We start from the raw sequence: 20,473 nt of genomic DNA on the forward strand, positions 1-20,473 counted from the left end.
TGTGGTTTCACAGAATACCATTACTCCTCTTACAAGGACTCTGTGCTATATAATATTAAAATGAATGAAAATTAAGTAGGATTTGAGTCTTGAGAATTTTGCAACATGCTTTGAACTAAGTGGAGAGATGCTAAATTGCATGCTTGGGGATTCGGTTAGTGATAGTAACTGAATCTGTAGGAACACAAAGAGATACTGTTCTTTGTCTTATTCACTGTCTCATTAATGCAAGATACCAGAGAAAGGAGTAAGCAAGAAATAAGAAAGAATGGAAGGCTAAGAAAATGAATCCAGTTATTGTAGGATTCGTTTACGTCTAGAGCAGTCAACAGTCAATGAACAGTGTCCAGATAAGTCTTGTCAGTTTGGACCTCCTTCTTTCAGTTGGCACCTTGCAAGATCTAAGTTTGTGTGAGAGCTTAGGTGAAGGGATGGAAGTGGACATGATAAACACATTTCAACTGACTTTCATGAGTTTCATAATTGCAAAGCATTCACATCTTGAAATAAAAGAGCAGATGGAATTTATAGAAATTCAGCTGACCTGACATAATACATATTATTCTTCAAGATCCTAATAATTATTAATAAAATATGAACACATTTTAGTAACATATTCATAAAGTTTACTGTTAGCAAGATTAAATACCTAATGCTTCTTAGATATAGTATGTGATTCAAAGAATTACACTTTTGAATTGTCCACACTCAACGGGTTTTTAAATGTCTGAACAGATAAAGTCAAAATCTGTCCCTGGAGATTGTGAATAGTACTCAAACAGCTAAATGTATGAGAAACTAGATTCTTTTGATTATGAGAGTATCTTTGTATCCAGTGGTGCAATATGTAAATGTAATGTGCAAGGATGATTTCTGTTTATTTCAAAGCTCACATATTATATTATAATAAAGTACATACTATAATATATATCACATTATGTATTATGCATATGACATGTATATATTATAATTGTATTATATGAAATATGTATATATTATGTAATGTATATTATAATAAAATCACATTATAACATACTTATTGTATTATGTTCTTCTACATGATTGTAATTTACAATCATTTATGTGTGTTCTTCTGTTTCTTTAGTCCTGTGAAGTTTTTCTCTTCTTGTTCCAAGTCACTGTTCTTTCTTCACTGAAGTTTTTCTACAGTGTGATGAACTTCTTTTAGACTTTCGATGTATTTGATCTGTCGTCTAATATTTTGTTAGCATTTATTTTAGATAGTCTCAAGTTCTCAGGGTTAGGCCATTTTATTGTTCCTTAAACGTTTAAATACTTCACTGCATAAGTAGACACTGAAAATACCAAAAATTCTTTGAGCAAAAAATCTTCATAAACGCATGTAATTTTTTATAAACATGCTTAGAGATTATTTTAAGTTCAAATTATATGGCATCTATCAAATTTTGAGATTATTACTCAGAAGTTTATACAATTCTTTTTTTTTTTTTTTTTTTTTTTTTGAGACAGAGTCTCGCTCTGCCGCCCAGGCTGGAGTGCAGTGGCCGGATCTCAGCTCACTGCAAGCTCCGCCTCCTGGGTTTACGCCATTCTCCTGCCTCAGCCTCCCGAGTAGCTGGGACTACAGGCGCCCGCCACCTCGCCCAGCTAGTTTTTTGTATTTTTTAGTAGAGACGGGGTTTCACCGTGTTAGCCAGGATGGTCTCGATCTCCTGACCTCGTGATCCGCCCGTCTCGGCCTCCCAAAGTGCTGGGATTACAGGCTTGAGCCACCGCGCCCGGCCTTATACAATTCTTAAAATGATCGTTACCTACTTCTCCCCCTTTGATATCAATATTTATAAGTTACCAGGCCCGGTGGCTCATGCCTGTAATCCCAATACTTTGGGAGGCCAAAGCAGGTAGATTGCTTGAGGCCAGGAGTTCAAGACCAGCCTGGGCAACAGAGCAAGACCCTGTCTGTAAATAAATAAATAAATTTATAAGTTATTAGATGTGGCTTTCATATACCACCAAAGGCCCATTCTAATAACATTATCTTATAAAAACCACACACTTAAAAACCAAAAACCACCACAGTTAAATCCTGGAGAAGCAGGTCTAAGGTTTGTGTTGTTTCTTACCTTTTGTTGTATTGAAAGATAACATCCACCTCCAGGTATAGAAGACTGACAAAGGTGGGCTAACAGCATTCCAATGGGGAACCAGAGTACAATGCAGGGCATGTAAGGAAAGCACCACGTTGAGTGGCCTCATCAGCCTTTAAAGCTTTTCCTAAGCACAATGAAAAACAATTCTATGGTAACATAACTACACTTAGATACCACTGAATGGCAAAACTGAGGTGCTGAGTATACCGCCTGCCTTCATCAAAACTGGCTCAAAATCTGAACCAGGCTGTGCTTCCCCGGGGGAAGGTATCAGAAACTATAGTAGATGGAACTGGGGAAAGTAGACACTGATAGATCTAGGCAAAATGATCATGTCTAGAGAAGATTTGGTGATAATCAATTTTAAAAATCTGCTTCGCGGAAATGAAGTCTTGACCCACTCATCGATGAGATTTTTGCAAAACATAATCCTAAGACTTCTCTGATCCTTCCTTCCTTCTCTCCACTGCATCTCCTATCACCTTACCCACTCCAGAGTTCTATAGAAAAGGATCAGGCCATGGGCTGAAATATTGTCTTACTACTTTTAATCTTAATATGTTATGAATATAGTGCATCCCATTGGTCTGCAGTAAGATTTCTTTTCAATATTAGTTCATTTCATGGGTGTGTTCAGCTTGTAAAAAACTATGAATCAAACACCTTGAAATATTAATGGTATAAAACTCAGTGTATGTTCATGGTGGTTATATATAAGGGACTGCCAGATCCCAACCCCAACATGTGTACTTACTGAAAACACATTCTCAAATGAGTAGAACTCAAGATCATAAGTTCTATTAATTTTAATGCTCCCAAGATAAGTCAGAATGTTTAAGGAAAAAGGCTCATTTGCTTGGATCCTTGGTTCTGGATGATGTTTTAAATTAATGAAATTGGTTGTCTTGAAATGTTTAAGTTGATGTAGAGTTTTCCTTCCACTTCTGAGGATTCTTTCCAGTGATTTAAGAGGTTTTCATTTTATTTTATTATTAAATAAAAATTTGTCCTCAATAACTTAATATTTTTAAGTGAATATGCATGCTTTGCCTAGCTTTAGTCAGTTCAAAATGATATATAAACTATTATAGGTTGAATTTCATTCATGTTCTAATTTCTCTATGAGCGGCTATATTTCCCCACTGTTCGAACCTAAAATATTATGTGACAATAAATATTTAAGAGGACAAATTCCATAGAAATTTTGGTTCACAGAATTCACCATAACTAAAGAAAATATTGCAATAAATATGTATTAAGATACAATTCACCAAATCCTAGAATATTAAACATGCACAAATGCCCTAAAGTTTACATAAAATATTCTCACATACTAGAATGATAAGTTGTGAAATCTATCATCCAGAGAAATAGTACAAGCAAAAAAATGAGTTGATGTAGAGACAAAGATGTTTTATAATCACTAATTCTTAACTTTCCACTCACAGTTAAATTCAGATAAATGTGGCTCTGCAAATAGATATCTATTTTGATGTTAAGGAAAATGTAATATATTTGGGCATGAGATTTTGCTAGTCTTCTTTTACTCATCCAATAACTTATTCATACATATGTATAGCATGTGTGTATCATATATATTCATATATACAGCATTTCTAATGTTTCAAGCACTGTGTTGGCCCTGAAAAGCACAATAGATGTGTTTTACATGTCTAGAGCTGACTGTCCAATTCAGTACTAGCTGCTATTCATTTGTGGCTGAGTACTTGAAATGTAGCTAGTCTGAACTGAGATGTGTTGTGAGTACAAAATATACACCAGACAGATTTAGGAGACTTTGTATCCCCTAAAAAAGCAAAACCGCTCAGTAATAATTTTCATATTGATTTCATGTTTAAATGATAATATTTTGCATATATTCAGTTAAATAAAATATGCTATTATAGTCAATTTCACTTGCTTCTTTTCACTTTTTAATGTGGCTGCTAGAAAATTTAAAGTTATATATGTGGCTCTCATTACATTTCTATTGCATAGCACTGGCATAAAGAAAACTGACGATAAACTAGAAAATTAAAAATAAATATAAAATTTATTTTGTATAGAAAAAATTATTCTGAATTTGATGATCAGAAAGCCAGATAGAGTATGTAGTAGGTTGAATAATGGCCACCCAGAGACATTAAGTCATAATCTCTGAAATGTGTAGATATTATCTTATTTGGGAAAAGGGTCTTTACAGATGATTAAATAAAGGATCTTGAGTTAAGATTACCTTAAATTATCTGGTGGCCCTAAATGCCATCACAAGTACTCTTTTTACTTCTTCTTCTACATAACTTATTTTGCTCAGAGTATAATTAAGGGAAGGACTTGGCACTTATCTTTCAAAGAGGGTGTGGAACTCATCAACACATTTTGAATATTCATCCATTCAGGTTTCTGTGTCTGAATAAAGATAACTAGTTAAGACTTCTTTCATGCACATGAAATGCAGCCTGAAGAGGCTCAATTCACAGTTATCACAGTTTATACCTTGTTTATATCTCTCCTCTTCATCCTATGATATAATGCAAGACCACCCCATACCACCCCAAAAGAAGGAACCCCAAGGTGTCTAAAGAGAAAAAGGTTGTGCTTTTTAACTATTTTAAAATGTGAAGAGTAGGGTGCAACTGACTTTTTTCCTTTTATTTTTAATTGAAACATAATACCTGTACATATTTTTGGGACACAGGGTGACATTTCAATACATGTATACAATGGTCATCGCAAGTATTCTTATACGAGAAAAGCAAAGAAAGATAACACAGACAGAAGGTGGGCGGCAACATGACCATGGAGGCAGAGATTGGAGTGATGCAACCACAAGTCAAGGAATGCTGACAGTGACCAGAAGCTGGAAGAGGCAAAGCATGGATTCTTCCTTAAAGCCTCTGGAAGGAGTATGTCCCTGCCAACACCTTCATTTTGGACATCTGCCCTCAAGAACTGTGAGGGAATAAAATTCTGTTGTTTTAAGCGCCTCAGCTTGTGGTAATTTGTTATAGCAGCCCCAGGAAACTAAGACAGAATAACAGTGGAAAGAGGTGGTTGGCAGTGGCATTTAGAATAAGTGGGGAGAGGAACACACTTGAATGGAATGACCAGGAAAAATCTGAGAAAGCCACTAGACTGAGATTTAAAGAGTGAGAAGATATTAACCATTTAAAGAGCCTTGGGAGAGCATTCTAGTCATAGGAAAGAAGACATGGGCAAGCTCTGAGATGGAGAAAATCTTCACCTCTTCTAGGAACGGAAAGAAGGACAGAGTGTCTGAAACATGGAGAGCAAAGGAAAGTGCGGCTCAAGTGGAAGACAGGTGAGCAGGAGGTGTTATGCAGGACCATGATTGTTGTGAGGAGGAGTATGGATTTCGTTTTAATTATACTAAACTGTATTAAGCAGAGAAGTATCATTGTTAGATCAACGTTTACAGAAAGACTTCTGTAGCTGATTGGTAGAGGCTATACTGAAAGAGAGCAAGTCGAGAAGAGGGAAAATCAATTAGGAAGCTGTTGCAGTAGACCAGGCAATAGAAGTAGATAATCGAGGCCAGTCATGGTGGCTCATGCCTGTAATCCCAGCACTTTGGGAGGCCAAGGTGGGTGGATCACCTGAGGTCAGGAGTTCAAGACCAGCCTGACCAACATGGTGAAACCTTATCCTACAAAAATACAAAAATTAGCCAGGCATGATGGCAGGTGCCTGTAATCCCAGCTACTCAGGAGGCTGAGGCAGGAGAATCACTTGAACCCAGGAGGTGGAGGTTGCAGTGAGCCAAGATCACGCTATTGCACTCCAGCCTGGGTGACAGAACAAGACTCCATATCAAAAAAAAAAAAAAAAAAAAAAAAGTAGTAGATAGTCTGGACAAAGGTGGTGGCAGTAGAGATGGTGAAAAGCAGAACTTGACATATATTTTGAGGACTAAATACGAGAAATTCCATGGATCGACTGCAGTGAGCAAGAGTACACCGAATAAAGTAAAATTCTCAGGTTTCTGACTTGAGCAACTAAATAGATTGTTGAGATGAAGAAGACTGAAAGAGGAACAGTTTCACAAAAAATTTTGAATTTAGTTGCAATAATACTAAGTTTTGAAGTGTTTGGTATACACCTAAGTGTATAGAAACCAGAGATATATGTTGATTTATATATGAGTTTTGAGGTCCAAGGAAAATGTTAGATTCAAGGTGTAAATTCAGAAGTCATCAGCAGGTAGTGGCATATAAATCCATGGGCATGAATTAGATTATCTGAAGAGAAATTATAAAAGGATAAGGGAGCGGAACCTAGGATTGAGCACTGAGGAACTCCAAAATGTAGAGATTGGGTAGAAAAGTAAATGCCGAGGTGAAGACTGAGCAGGAAAGGCCATGGAGAAAGAAGATAGACCAGAACAGAGCAATATCACAGAAGCTGAAAGGAAGACAACTTTGAGAAAAAAAAAAAATTTGCTATGATGAGTAGTCCTGAAAGGCCAACTAGGATAATGAGAGGAGAGTGGACATTGGATCTGACTCAGTGAACAGAGTCAGTGGACATTTTGTCAAGATTGGTTTTCGTGGCCGGGCGTGGTGGCTCAAGTCTGTAATCCCAGCACTTTGGGAGGCCGAGACGGGTGGATCACGAGGTCAGAAGATCGAGACCATCCTGGCCAACATGGTGAAACCCCGTCTCTACTAAAAAATACAAAAAACTAGCCGGGCGAGACGGCGAGCGCTTGTAGTCCCAGTTACTTGGGAGGCTGAGGCAGGAGAATGGCGTAAACCCGGGAGGCGGAGCTTGCAGTGAGCTGAGATCCGGCCACTGCACTCCAGCCCGGGCGACAGAGCGAGACTCCGTCTCAAAAAAAAAAAAAAAAAAGATTGGTTTTCGTAAAACAGTCAAAGCAGAAGTCCAATTGGCATGGGATGAATAGTAAGGAAATTGATTTGGGCGTATGGACTAAAGCAAGGATGTAATTTTATTTGTTTTCAATGTGGACAATCAATTGAGCTTCAGAACAGGTAAAACTAAGGAATATATTTTGTAGGGATGCATACTTATGTGGAAAATGGTTTTCAATGTAAGAAAGTCATAAATGAGAAATGTGGGCTGGTAGTAAACTCTTAAGGAGGAAGCAAAGGGATGGGATTGAGGAGCAGCACAATGTTCTTTTCATTCAGTTGGCTGTAGCTTCATAAGAGTTTATTTCATAATCTACATTACAGTGATGTATTTTATATGTAAAATATAATATAGGCAGATAATTCTGGGAAGTTGGCAGAGTCGGAAGCACCAGGACTCTGTCTCCCCACCTAGACAACAATTGTACTGGCAGAATCTGTGTGATGTAACTATTTCAGAACCCTGGAGTCTATTGAAGGCTTGCAAGGTCCAGAGGAAGCACGGAACAGCAAATTGCAGTTAATCTTGGTCAATTTTAGCTCTTATCTAAGCAGCAGCTACCCATCCCTCACCACAGCCTCCTAGCAAGCAGTCATGCCCATGTTGCTAGAACAGCTAGAACACAGTTTGCAGGAGCAAGGTGGGCAATAAGGAGGACCCTATTCCCTAAATATCAGGGATCCATGTTTTGGTAGCTAATTACTGCCTCTGATCATGGAGTTGCAGACACAGTAGCAGGTAGCCTTTGTTGCAACCCTCTCTCATAGTTGCAAGCCCCACCCACTCAGGCTGAGACAACTTCCAGGATATTTAAAGGGTCATCTTTCCCCACTTCATTCTGTTCTTTCCCTTTTGACAGCCAGATGTTAAAGACTAGGACATTCAAAAATAACTACATATATGAGGGAAATTTCAAGTCACTGCTTATGACTGAGGAAAGAAGCAGGCTCAGAAAAAATGAGAAATACATTAACTTTACACCTCAGTTTGATCCTCGGCATGGAGACAGCCTACAATAATCAAATCAAAACAAAATGAAACAAAAGCGAAAAATGGCAAACTCCAGGGGAAGGGGGAAAATCTAATTACCATAATTATCACATTACTAGATCCAAACGTCCAGTTTTCAACAGCAAAAAAAGAAAAAAGCACAAGGAATTAAAAAACAACAACAGAAAAGTGTAGCCCATTCAAAAAAAACAATAAGAGAACAGAAATCATCTCTGAGAAAGACCAGATGGCAAACCTACTAAACAAGATTTTAAAACAACTATCTTAAAGATGCTCAAAGGGCCGGGCGCGGTGGCTCAAGCCTGTAATCCCAGCACTTTGGGAGGCCGAGACGGGCGGATCACGAGGTCAGGAGATCGAGACCATCCTGGCTGACACGGTGAAACCCCGTCTCTACTAAAATACAAAAAACTAGCCGGGCGAGGTGGCGGGCGCCTGTAGTCCCAGCTACTCGGGAGGCTGAGGCAGGAGAATGGCGGGAACCCGGGAGGCGGAGCTTGCAGTGAGCTGAGATCCGGCCACTGCACTCCAGCCTGGGCGGCAGAGCGAGACTCAGACTAAAAAAAAAAAAAAAAAAAGATGCTCAAAGAACTAAAGGAATATGTGGAGGAAGTCAAGAAAACAATGCATTACAAATGGAAATATCAATAAACAGAATATTTAAGAAGAAATCAAAAAGAAAATTCTAGAGCTCTAAAGTACAATAACTGAAATGAAAAATTCACTAGAGGGATTCAAAGGCAGATTTGAGCAGGCAGAAGAAAGGATCAGTAAACTTGAAAATAGAAAAATTGAAATTATTATTATTATTATTTTTTGAGACGGAGTCTCGCTCTGTCGCCCAGGCTGGAGTGCAGTGGCCAGATCTCAGCTCACTGCAAGCTCCACCTCCCGGGTTTATGCCATTCTCCTGCCTCAGCCTCCCGAGTAGCTGGGGCTACAGGCGCCCGCCACCTCGCCCGGCTAAGTTTTCGTATTTTTTAGTAGAGACGGGGTTTCACCTTGTCAGCCAGGATGGTCTCGATCTCCTGACCTCGTGATCCGCCCGCCTGAGGAAGAGAAAGAAAAAAGATTAAAGAAAAGTTAAGACACCCAAGAGACCTGTGCGATACCATCCATCAAACCAACATACACAGTGCAGGAGACCCAGAAGGAGGATGGAGAATGAAAGGGGCAGAAACTGTTTGAAGAAATAATGGCTAAAAATTCCCAAGTTTGGCTGGGTACACTGGTTCACACCTGTAATGACAGTACTTTGGGAAGCCAAAGTGGCAGGATTGCTTGAGGCTAGGAGTTCAAGACAGTCCTGGGCAACATGGTGAGACCGGAGGCCCTGTCTCTACAAAAACAATAAAAAATAAATTGCCAGATGTGAAGACATATGCCTGTAGTCCCAGCTACTTGGGAGGCTGAGGTGGGAGGATCACTTGAGCCCAGGAGTTCGAGGCTGTGGTATGCTGTGATTGTGCCACTGCACTTCAGCCTGGGCAGCAGAGCAAGACCATCTCTATTTAAAACAAAACAAAACAAAACAAAACAAAAAACCCCACAAATTTCCAAGTTTGACAAAAGATAGGAAGGTTCAAGAAATTCAATAAATTCCAAGTAGGATGAATTCAAAGAGATCCACACTGAGACACATTATAATCAAATTGTCAAAAGTCAAAGACAAAAAGAGACTCTTGAAAGCAACAAGAGAGAAGCCACTCACCACATGCAAGTTATCATCAATACAATTAGCAGCAGATTCCTCAGAAGAAACTTTGAAGGGCAAAAGGCAGTAGGCTGAAATACTCAACATGCTAAAAAAAAAAAAAAAAAAAAAAAAAAACAAAAAAAAACCCTGCAAATCAAGAATCCTGTTCTTGATTTGCTGATAGAAAGCAAAACTGTACATAAAAAGTGAGGGAGAAATTAACATTCCCAGAAAAATAAAAGCTGAGGAAGTTCATTATCACTAGACCTGCTCCGCAAGAAATGCTAAAGAGGATCCTATAGGATGAAATTAAAGGATGGATACTAGACAATAACTAAAAACTATATGAAGAAATAAAGATCTCAGTAAATGTAAATATATGGGCTATTACAAGAGCTGATATTACAGTAACAACAGCTTGTAACTCCACTTTTTGTTTTCTATGTGATTTAAAAGACTAATATATATTTAAAAAACAAGTATTAGTCTAAAAGCTAGTGTTTTTATAATGTTTTTCTATAACTTCTTTTTTTGTTTTCTACATAATTTAAGTAACATATTTTAAAAGCCAATTATTAGTTTATATTTATGGACACCCAATGTATAAAGATGTAATGTGGTGATATCAATAACTAAAGGGATAGGGACAAGGCTATAAAGAAGCAGAGTGTTTGTATGCTATTGAAATTAAGCTAGTCTAAATTCAAATTTGAGAGTTATAACTTTAGGGTGATAAATGTAATTTCCATAGTAACCACAAAGAAAGTCATTTTGGAATATACACAAAAAGGGATGAGAAAAGAATTAAAACATTTCACTACAGAAAAAAATCAGTCAAACACAAAAGAAGACAATAATGCAAGAAATGAGGAATAAAATAGTTGTAAGGCATTATAGAAAATAAGAGGCAAAGTGACAGAAGTTCCTCTTTATCAGTAATTACTTTAAATGTAAATGGATTAAACTCTCCATTTAATAGACAGAGATTGGTATAATAAATTTTTAAATGATTCAACTACATGCAATCTGCAAGTGACTCACTTTAGTTCCAAAGATACAAACAGCCTGAAGGTGAAAGGATAAAAAGATATTCCATGCAAATAATTCTCAAAAAACAGCAAGTGTGGCTATACTAATATCAGACAAAGCAGAGTTTAAATAAAAAAAGTTTACAAGATGCAAAGAAGGACATTGTATATTAATAAAATTTCCATAAAGAAAGAAGATACAGCAAATACCGTAATAGTTGAAGACTTCAATACCCCACTCTAAATAATAGATAGATCAACCAGACAGAGGTTAGGTAAGGAAATAGAGAACTTGAACAACACAATACAACTAGATCAACACAATACAGCTTATGCAGAACACTATACCCAACAACAATAGAACACATATTCTTCTCAAGTTCACATGGGACATTTTCCAGGATAGACCTTATATTATAATAGGCCACAAATGAAATCTCAGTAGATTTGAAAGAGATCACTACCACACAAAGTACGTTCTCTGACTGTAAAAGGATGAACACACAAAAATCAGTTGTATTTATACACACTAATAATGAACAATCTGAAAGGAAATTAAGAAAACAATTCCCTTAAAAGTACTACTAGGAAAAATAAAATACTTAGGACTTAACCAAAGAGGTGAAGATTTGTACAATAAAAACTACAAAACATTGGTGAAATTTTAAGACATAAATAAATGAAAAGGTATCCCTGCTCATGTATTGAAATGCAATACTGTTAAAATGTCAATACCACCCAATATTATCTACAGATTCAATGCAATCCCTATCAAAATCCCAACTATGTTTTTGTAGAAATCAAAAAATCTATGATAAAATTCATATGAAATCCCAAGAAACCCCAAATATCCAAAACAATCTTGAAAAAGAACAACAAAGCTGGAGGAATCATACTTCTTTATTTCAAAACTTATTACAAAGCTCCAGTAATCAAAACAATGTAACCCTTACTAACACTGTATACAAAACTTAACTCAAAATGAATTAAATACTTAAATGTAAGAGCTAAAACTATAGAACTCTTAAGTAGAAAACATAGGGCAAAATCTTCTCCACACTGGATTTCACAATGATTTCTTGAATATGACACCAAAGGCACAGGCAACAACAACAAAATACAGGCAAATCAGATTGCATAAAATTAAAAGCTTTTGTACATCAGACAACATTATCAACAGAGTGAAAATGCAACCTACAGAATGGAAGAAAGTCCTTGCAAATCATATATCTGATAAGTGATTGAAATATAGAATATATAGAGAACTCCTAACTCAATGACAAAATCAAATGACTCAATTTAAAAATGGGCAGAGAATTTGGATAGACATTTCTCCAAAGAAGATACATGAATGGCATTAAACACATGAATAGATGTTTAGCATCACTAATCATTAGGGAAATGCAAATTGAAACCACAATGAGATACTACCTTACACTCACGTGGATATTATGTGTATTTTACCACAATAAAAAAATGTAATTATCTGAAACAATGAATGAATATATAAATAAAATTCATTTTAAGAATATGTATATTATAATTTTTAAAAGAATAAATAGAGAGTCACAAGACATTGCCACTTCAAACCTAGCAATTAAAACAAGCTCAACAATGTACAAGTTTACGTTTTTTTTAAAGGTTCATCAGATTGCTGAGGATGCAAAGTAACCCAAATAAACTAAACTCCAGAAAGTGATGAATCCATCTGGGAGAGAAGAGAGCCACTGTTTCTTTACTCCCTGACAAAATAGCCAAAAGAAGACAAATCTGCCAAAGACAGGGATAAGGAGAAACTAGCCAAACTTTGAAGGAACCTTTAACGACCCTGTGGGCTGGTGTGATGAATGAGAACCTAAGGAACCCTAACTACAGGCAAGTCTTCCCCAACCTGTGAGCTCGTTTCCATGGGACTTGAGTGTCACGGGTAGATAAGGAGACCTGAGACAGCCTTCGCCAAAGACAAATACCAGGAAGCCTGAGGGAAAGCCAGAAAAATGGAAAGAAATCCCTCCAAGTCACTCCAGACCTTCACCAAGTGAAAGGCATGGACACTGAAAGCTGAGGGCAGGGCACAATACCAAGAGAAACCTGCAAAACATTATGCTAAGGGATAGAAGCCAGACAGAAAGCATCGTGTATTTTATTATTCCATTTATGTGAAATATCTAGAACATATAAATCCATAGAGACAGAGCACACATTGGTGGTTGCCACAGGCTGGAGGGAGGGTGCTAGTTGGGACAAACTGCTTGATGGGTAAGGAGTTTGATTTTGGAATGATAGAAATGTTTTGGAACTAGATAGAGGTGGTATTTGCCAAATATTGTGAATACACTAAATGCTACTGAATCCTTCATTTTAAAGTGGTTAATTTCATACTATATGAATTTTACCTCAACTTATTAAAGTATCTTATATAAATAATGAAGTACCTGAAGCAGTTCTCTTAATGCCAAGAAAAATCTCTCCAAAGTACTCTGGGTCTTAACAGAGGATAGTTCAACAGTCTTCCAGAGGCAAGGGCAGGGCGGCTAGGGGAGAGAGGTCTCTGCAGTGCCGAAAATTAGGGGCAGGACTAAAAGTCAAAGAGAACTCCCAGTGACACTTAAAACTGGCAAACAGGATCTCTGGAATCTCACCAGACTCTACTGAAGGACACATCTTAAACCTAACTTCAAACATTTTAAGCCAATGGTAACCGCATATAACTAAAACTGGGATAAAGTCTAGATCCAGTACAACTACAGATTAGATTGATCTTGTTCCTCATACTAACAGCTTCAAAGAAGAAGCAATATCACTTGTATGGTGGTAAGTATTGTTTATACTATTCTTTTGCATATAATGCTTGGCATAACATTTATAAAATTATGAGATGTGAAGAAGAAAGAAAAATGTGGCCCATGATCCAGAAGGAGGAAAAAGGGCATAAAAGCAAATCTGGAGAGAGTTCAGATATTGGATTTACCAAACAGGGACTTTAAAATAATTATGATAAATACACAAAAGAACCTAGTTATAAAATTTTAACATATATGAGCTGATAAGGAATTTTAGCAGAGAAAGAAACTATAGTCAAGAACCAACTGGAAGAGCTGGTGGGGGCAAGAATGGAATTATACTGACATAAGCTTCTAACATTTTCATGTCCTTTTAAAGAGTTTACCTTTGGTTACATTATCTCTAGAGCAACCACTAAAAATTACACAAAGATGTATAAATAAAACATCAATAGAGAAAATAAAAAGAAATGCTGAATACAGTGGTTCAAAGAATCAGAAAAGAAGGCATCAAGGGATAAGGGACAGATGGGACAGATAGAATCAAACACCAAGATGGCAGACTAAAATTCAACCACATTAATAATTACATTGACCGTAAAGAAAGTAAGCACTCCATGTAAAAGGCAAACATTTTCAGACTGGATAAAAAGCACAAGACCCAAATCTTTGCTCTTTAATAAAAAAGCACTTTATATTAAAGACAGATAGGTTAAAAATAAAGACTTAGCATATATTTCCCATTATAAAAGTTATATATTGAAATAGAAAATATGGAAAATGCATGAAGAAAAAAATCCCAAAAAGATTTTATTTAAAATTTCTAGATAATAGCATCAAAATAGATGACAAAGAAAAAGCTAAGGTCATTCTGAATTCTGCCCATTTTGAGACATAGAACGGAGAGAACAAATACCATATTCTCTCCCCCAAAATTCCCCTTGGCTCTTTTCTAAGAAAACCGAATACTGGGCTGGAAGACCCATTCCCATTGGCATACTCAGTATAACATTCTAAATTTTTGTGATTTTACATATTGTGTATATATATAATAAATATGTATACCCATTTATACTTACACATATACCCACACATATGTTTAACTTCCCCTCCATCACTTCCCATTGCAGATAGACACTAAGTGATTAAATAATACTGACCTGAGCTGATGTTGATCCACAGGAAGTGCTGAAGCTTGAGGAAAGAACAGTTGAGTTTTAAGACAAGACTCCAAGCAGAAGAAGATTCTTCCCATGAAAGTGGTGTTCACTTCTCCCTTCAGTGACCACAGCATTAAGAGCACTTCACTACCCAAGCATGATCCTGCAAAGAGTGTGCAGCACCAAAGAACAACCAATACAAACTTGGGTGCTCAGGGAAGGACACAGAACTGTAGTGCTCCATAGAACAATCTGCAGGGCATACCTAGAGGACCCAAGCTTTACAGGCCTTAATTGATAAAACCTCAGGACTTACAGGCCATACTTTGAATAAGTGTATGAATACTTAGCAGTATTCAGCAATAAAGGCCTGGAGGCAAGAAATGGGCATCACAATTCAGACCAGACCAATAAGAAAAAAAAAAGAGTATCCATACTGCAACAAAATATTCATTTAGCCATACGTGTTAGGGTTATCATGTTACCTTACTAAGGAAGCAGTCAACAATATCAGAACCCACTTGTATACTCAATTGTATATATGTATCAATCAGAATGTGGATTCAACTATGCTCAACCACAATAGTTATGGAGTTATCCTTGAAAACAAGAGTAAGAATTGCACGGACCCTGAGTCTTTCTTTCTGGGTGACATATATATATATTACACACATTTGGCCAAACACAGCATCAAAGGTAATAGACACTTAGATTCTTAGACACTTAGATGCTTACATAAAATCCCAAACTGTTGACAGACAACAGCAAGAAAATGGGGACTAAAAACAAATACCTCTTTAGGAAAGAAATCGGAGTTTTACAATGATCCAGAGAGAAATAGTAACAACACTAGGGTTCAGAGAATTAAGAGTTAAAAGAGATAAATATATCCTAGTGTCATTACTTTTTCTCTCTGGATTATTGTAAAACTCTGATTTCATTATGGCCTATGATGACTACTACTCTTCTTTATCTTGGGAATATACTAGTTTAACTTTCTAAAATCTAAGTAAGAATGCCATAGAACATAATCAAATTATGGCCAAGAAACCTCAGACTTTTAATATTTATCTTAAACATTCAATTCTATATTTTTAAAAATATTAACTAGGCTTATATAATTTTAATAACATTATCTAGGCTTCATAAGAAGCAGCTAATAAAAAAGTATATTTAGTCTATAATATATTTCAGTTGTAATTTTATATTTACATCATATTTATGTATCTCCAATCTTAGTCTGGGTAGCAAAATCCTTCAGTGTAATAAGCAAGAAGAATGCAGCTATTTTAAGTCTTGTTGTAAAGATCTAAGTTCTGATATAAATTGAAAGCACCATATCAGTTTTGCCTTTTGTGGTAGTAATTGTATGGTCATCAGTGAAAAGAAACTTTTTTTTTTTTTAAACCACTTGTTCTGGGTAATAAAGCCTTGTTTGTCATTGAGTTAAAAGCCAAATAGGCTGAGCAGGCATTGGACTTTCAGTTTGAACCTGGATGAGATCAGAGACAACAATTTATTCTTAATAGCCCGTAGTATGTGAGGGTGACCCCTACCCATGTGTTCCCCAGACACTTACCTGATATGGATGACCTGTCTGCCAGTAACAGTGAAGTTTACATTTTGCATGACCACTTAGCACATGCATTCAGGCAGAGGGAAGACAGCATTTCCTTAACCTTCTATGCAATCCCACTCCAGACCAATTTACTGTTACTTACCGATGGGTCATCGGTCTCCTGAGAGTGAGAATGCAGAGAGAGCTTGGCCTCACTCTAAGTCCATCTTAGTGCAAGGATGGACAGCTTTCCTTTTGGGAGAGTATGACATGCTGGGCTTTTCTCAGCTAAGCCTGCATCCTGCCCTTCCCAGCTGCATTCGTAGGTCAAGGCTTCCATTGTCTCAGCTGACTCAGGTCATCAATCTGAAAATTAAATGAAGTAAAAACCACAGAGTTTAGTTATTTAACACTCTAGTTGAATTTTTCTACAACCATTGCAATTAGGAAGAAAAATCATACTGGACATAATACAACTTAGAATGTTTAAAAAATTGCAAACACCAGACCGGGCGCGGTGGCTCACGCTTGTAATCCCAGCACTTTGGGAGGCCGAGGCGGGTGGATCACAAGGTCAGGAGATCAAGACCATCCTGGTTAACACGGTGAAACCCCGTCTCTACTAAAAATACAAAAAAAAAAAAAAAATTAGCCGGGCGCGGTGGCGGGCACCTGTAGTCCCAGCTACTCAGGAGGCTGAGGCAGGAGAATCGCATGATCCCGGGAGGCGGACCTTGTAGTGAGCCGATATCGCACCACTGCACTCCAGCCAGGGGGACAGAATGAGACTCCGTCTCAAAAAAAAAAAAAAATTGCAAACACCCATGTAGATCTCATATGTATATCTATTTAAAGTATCCTTACCCTTTAGTCAGGTCAAATGTTAATTTTCATTTAAGGATAATTTCAAAGACCTTTGTATAAGTTACAGAGTCTCAAAGCCAGCATTGCTTGCCAAGGGGAAGATTTAGCTCACACAATGTACTTACTGTCAAAAACTTCAACTTGAAATTCATCTTTTTCTTGGGGCTTTTATCATAGAAGGTCTGTGAAGGCAGATTTTTTAAAAATTTTATTGTTACTAGTGGGAGTGTAGACTGGTGCAGCCATTATGGAGAACTCTTTGGCAGGACCTAGTCCAATTCAGTATACGCATGTCATATGACCCAGCGAGTTCACATCAGAGGGCATGGGTGCTGATGCTTATCCCAACATTATTTGTGGGGGCATCTGTTAGAGGCAATCTGAGTGTTCAATGCTGGGAAAATAGGTAAAATAGGGTAAACACTTATTATCTGCATTTCTGGCACAGTCATACCCATAACCACATAGACTGATCTTAAAAACATAGTACTGACTAAAAAGATTAGAATGAGATATACATAAATTTAAGATACATATTCACAAAATAACGATATCTTTTTATAGGAATACATAATTCATATTAAACATGTCAGAAGTGGTTGCCTATGAGGATGGGAAATGGGTATGAAGGGGAATAAACAAATAACACAAACAAAAGAGGAGCCTCGTTTGAACCAGTAAAAATTTCATTCTTCAGATCCTTGGTACCCCTTGGAAAATCACTGAGGTTGTATGGATTTTATTTCTAGCCCACCCTTGACCCAATTTGCAACATTCCGGTTATAGATTGACAAAAAGACACACACACATGCACACACACACACACACACACACACACACACAGCCTGTGCCTGATTTAAATAGAGAAGGATATAGAAACTAAGTGGAAGGATGGCCACAGATGCCATGGCAAGGCTTATTCATGGCCCCTAGTTCCCTGTCGAAGCACAGTCAGGTCCTGCAGACTGGGGCACTTCTATTATACCATGTATCTTTTGTGATTAAAGCTTACATCACTTTTCCAGAAGAACTTCTATTTCTGTTTAAGGGAAGGTTGATAAGCATTATGCTCTTTATTGTGAATCATATATCATCAGCAGGCCACATTCTCATCTGGGGCAAGGACATAGTCACAGAACAGATGCTTCTAAAGAAGATCTTTGCCTCCAGTTGCCTCTACCTGCATAGAAAACCAATTTCTATGCACATTGTTACTTGAATTTGCATTTTTCTGACTAGCAGTGATTTCTATTACCAGCACTGTGGGAAGATCAAGTTGGACTGTTTAGTTGTGGAAAATTATAATATCAATAGTTTTAGGTCCTTTGGCCTGCAGAAATTCTGCCAACTTTCTGGTAACTGTATGGGGGAAAAGTCTGGAAGTCTTAAGGCATAGTATGGATACATTCAATGAATTGTTCTCTTTTCAGTATGATGTCCCATCCCATTCTCAACTATGCTTGGTGTCCTCTTATTTTACCATCTCCAAAATTTAAAAAATAAGCTGTTTTGCCAGGATCGGAGGGGGCATTTAGGGGAGCCTACTGCTCATTTATTTCTTTTGTCCATTTTTCCATTTTGTTGTTTTTCTCTTGTCAATTTATGAGACCATTTGTCTATTTACTTTAAAATATCTTTTGTCTGTTTACTTTATGTCTATAATTTGTGTTTTTCCTTTATAATATCTTTCTTCATCCAAATAATTTTAAATTTTTATATAGTTAAATATGTCCAGATTTCCTTTTGATAAATGTCAAGCTTCCTCTCTTGGTTAAGAAGGTCTCTACTACTTCTGTATTTTACATGTAGTCTCTTGAATTTTTTTCCAAGATTTAAAAAAATCCTTAGAAAACCAAGTACCACATGTTCTCACTCATAAGGCAGAGCTAAGTTATGGGTATGCAAAGGCATACAGAGTTGGTGTAATGGACATTGGAGACTCAGGAGCAGGGAGGGTGGCAGGGGAGAGATATAAAAATCTACCTAACGGGTACGAGCTACACTACTCAGGTGACGGGTACACTAAAATCCCAGACTTTGCCACTATGCAATTCATCCATGTAACCAAAACCCATAAAGCTATTGCAATAAATAAAAAATAAAAAATTATTTCTATTTTACACTTAATCCCTATGCATCTGTAATTTTCTAAAGTAATGTGATAGAGAGGCATTATTTTTTTCCATATGAATAGCCAGTTGTTCCAAATATTACTTACAAAATAAACCATTTCTACCTGTTAAATTAAAAATAGTATTTTGCTTTAAATTTTATTCTCATTTATAATGGGATGCTACTTCTTGATTTTCAATTCCCTTCTGCTGATCTATTTGTTCCTGTACAAATATCACACTGATTTACCCCCTGTGCAAAGGAAAGATCCTGTGGGTATCCAGACCAAACAGGTCAAATACAAAAGATCCCAAATCAGGATAATTTCAGAATGACTAACCTGGTAAGCTAGAAGGCACTGGAAGCAACAGCTTAAAAAATATGAAGGAAAATGTTTCTAATCTAGAAATTCTATAGCAGAGGAAAGATCCAGTCAAGTGTGGTGATAGAATATAGGCAGTTTAAGACATGCAAGATTCCAAAATGTTTATCTCATGCACCCTTTCTTGGAAAGCTACTGTCCTCCAAAAAAGTCAGGGAAAAGACCAATATAGAGGAAAACAAGGGATACCAGAAAGAGACGATGCACTAGAGGACAGAGGCAAAGGAAGTCCCCAGGATGATGTGAAGGAAGAGTCCAGGAGAGGCGTGGTGCATCAGGCAGAGACGAAAACCAGTGTGGATTGGAGCAAGTCAGAAATACCCAAGACAGGCTTCTTCAGGAGGATCAACTGTTAGAAATCAGATGTGTCTGATTGTCTCGAGAGGAGATTGAGGAAACTGACAGAGTTAGGGCTTGAATTCGTGGTAAATGTATAGAACACAAAGCAAATGATTAAACAGCAACAAAATTATCTCACCTTCCAGAGAAAATTTAAAAATGCATGAAAGGAAAAATGAATATAGTTCATGTCACAGCTCGTCTATGGATGGTATTTATATAACCATACTATCAAAGTCTATGATTATTGATCTTCCTTGTATTACTTTATTAGCGGTGAGAAAGGACAGGGCCCAGTGTGTGGCAGGAGCAGGAGGATGCAGATCCTCGTCTTCCATAATGGGAGATAAAACATGGAAAAATCAAAATAATATAAACATATTATTTAGAGCTCGGATAGATAGTCTAAAATAATTACTCAAAGAGATGCAAATGATTGCCTTCAGGAGAGGAAAAATTAGAGGAGGGAGCCAAGGAACTGCTATTTTTCATAAACAAACAAACAAAAAAAACCC

General features: G+C 37.1%; 1 long non-coding RNA gene across 2 annotated transcripts; it reads right to left on the bottom strand.

The window, feature by feature from the left end:
- Positions 1-978: 978 nt before the first annotated feature.
- LOC103882024 lies at positions 979-20,463 on the bottom strand. 2 transcript variants are annotated; one of them, XR_002520364.2, is made up of 5 exons: positions 17,251-20,457; positions 16,425-16,627; positions 14,704-14,866; positions 2,106-4,541; positions 979-1,316 (listed from the first exon to the last, which is right to left on the bottom strand). It is a non-coding gene; the product is annotated as an uncharacterized LOC103882024 (long non-coding RNA). The 2 variants fall into 2 exon arrangements; XR_002520363.2 differs by having other exon boundaries at positions 14,704-16,627; positions 17,251-20,463.
- Between the last annotated feature and the right edge of the window lie 10 nt (positions 20,464-20,473).

Source organism: Papio anubis, chromosome 2 (genome assembly GCF_008728515.1).
Source record: "Papio anubis isolate 15944 chromosome 2, Panubis1.0, whole genome shotgun sequence".
Lineage (NCBI taxonomy): Eukaryota > Metazoa > Chordata > Mammalia > Primates > Cercopithecidae > Papio > Papio anubis.